We start from the raw sequence: 1924 nt of genomic DNA, 5'->3' as shown, positions 1-1924 counted from the left end.
GAAACCTGTCATAAGGTAAGCAATATACAAAAAGCATTCTAGGCCAGATTATTCTCTCATATCGGTCAAAATACAAAGATTTTGCTAAGTAGAATTCATCCAGACCCGGTATGGCTAAGAAGGGAATCTAGTCTGCCATGTAATTTTTTGAGGCTTCTGTATTTTAGTTCAGCTTGCAGGTCGACTTTCTGCATTCCTCTTCAAAGTCATTATATTTAAGTTTAGCTATTCTGGGGTTACGGATTTACCAGCGTGTAAAATATATATCCATTTAACTTTCCTCATGTGTAAAGCTCACCTGAGGACATCTATTTGGATGGGCTTTTGGGTTTCAGAAGCAAAAGAGGGAATAAATTTTATTACACTGCAGTTGTAGAATCGGTACTGCTAAGTGAGGTTTGTGCATACGCCAAAGATTTACTATCGCATTTTATTGAAAGCCATGTTTTCAGATTTCCTCACTTGATCATACACAGGACAAAATGATGCAACAAATCCAGGGACCTAAACCAGAGTGCTTTGATATTTTAGGAAAACATTTGGCATCATTTGAGCACAGAGACACTATTTTAAGTGATGACCTTGCATCCAGATTGCAAACAGATACCGTTTCTGGATTCACACAAATGATGATGTTGTAGATCTGTACATTAATTACAGGTGGTTCTAGTAAAAAAAGATAGAAAAAGTGTTTTCCTTATCAGCGGTTCAAAAAAAAAGCATTTAAGAAAATGTATTAGACAAGTATTAGTTTCTTTCACGTCAAAGTATTATTTCTGTAGTTGGCAAAATGGGAAACTTTGGAGTATAGTGGGGTTTGGAGGATTAACAGCGCTGCGTTCAACGGCTTGATAAAGTACTCCCCTCAATCCTTGGTATCAAAGTTAAAATATTATTCAATTATTGCGATATAGTTTTGCAACATCCTGACCATGTACGCTCAATTAACACTAAAACGTCATTCAAGCCACAGAATTTTGCAGTATAAGATCTACGACATCTGCCTAACATGTAGATGAGCATTTAATGATCATCTTGTGTTCCTTAGCAAGATCGGGACCTGACACCGGCAAGACACTGTGAGGAACAGTTAGGTCCGAAACGCCCACTGATGAAGGTAACCACGTAAAAAAGACTTCTGGAAACGTAAGCTTCAAAGGAGAGATGGCGGGAAAAGATTTAGAGCAGAAAAAAGAAAATATAAATAGCAGGAAAGAGCTTAAGAAAGAAAAGGAGGTAACGGGTGACCGCTACTGCACGTAGCACTGGAGGCAGGTAACTGAGGGTATGGACCGAAACCCACGTTGTGCAGCGCCTCAGAGGCCCCGGCAAAGAGTTTGCATTTGGGACACTGAAGAATAGGAAACTGCAGAAGGGTTTTAGAAACGGAGACAGTGGCTTGGCCAGAATAACAGCGTTACTAACTGACTGAAGATTTAAAAGTGGCATTTTGAGGACAGGAAGATAGGAGAAGGTTACAATAATTGAGACAAAGTGATAACCTTAGCATAGCATTTTTGCTCATAGCTTAGGAACAAAAAAAAAATCCACCCCGTATTCCTTGATTTTTAATTTTCTCTGTAACTTTTATACTTGAGATAGCACGGATTTGGTTGTCATCTTCCAAACCTTGACACATTACTTGAAGTTTGGTCTAGCATTTCTGCAATTGTTCTACTGGGCTCAGGAGAAGTCTAATTACAAATAAGAACTAACTCCCGAGTTCTGTTGCTGTTTTGCCGCTTCTCTGCAGCAGCTTTTCAGAGCTAGATGTTGTGTGGATACGCGCGTACGTCCGGTTACCGATAAACTAACACTCCGCCTGTACCCGCCCGGCGGCAGTGCGTATTACGGAGTTAACAAAGGAAGGGAGTCCCCCTACGCGGTGTTCCGGGACCCCTCAGGTGGCAGGGGCCTGCTGAGG

The sequence above is a fragment of the Pygoscelis adeliae genome, unplaced genomic scaffold (genome assembly GCF_000699105.1).
Source record: "Pygoscelis adeliae isolate BGI_AS28 unplaced genomic scaffold, ASM69910v1 Scaffold63, whole genome shotgun sequence".
NCBI lineage: Eukaryota > Metazoa > Chordata > Aves > Sphenisciformes > Spheniscidae > Pygoscelis > Pygoscelis adeliae.
The sequence above is the reverse complement of the archived record's forward strand: the minus strand, read 5'-3'. Positions refer to the sequence as shown.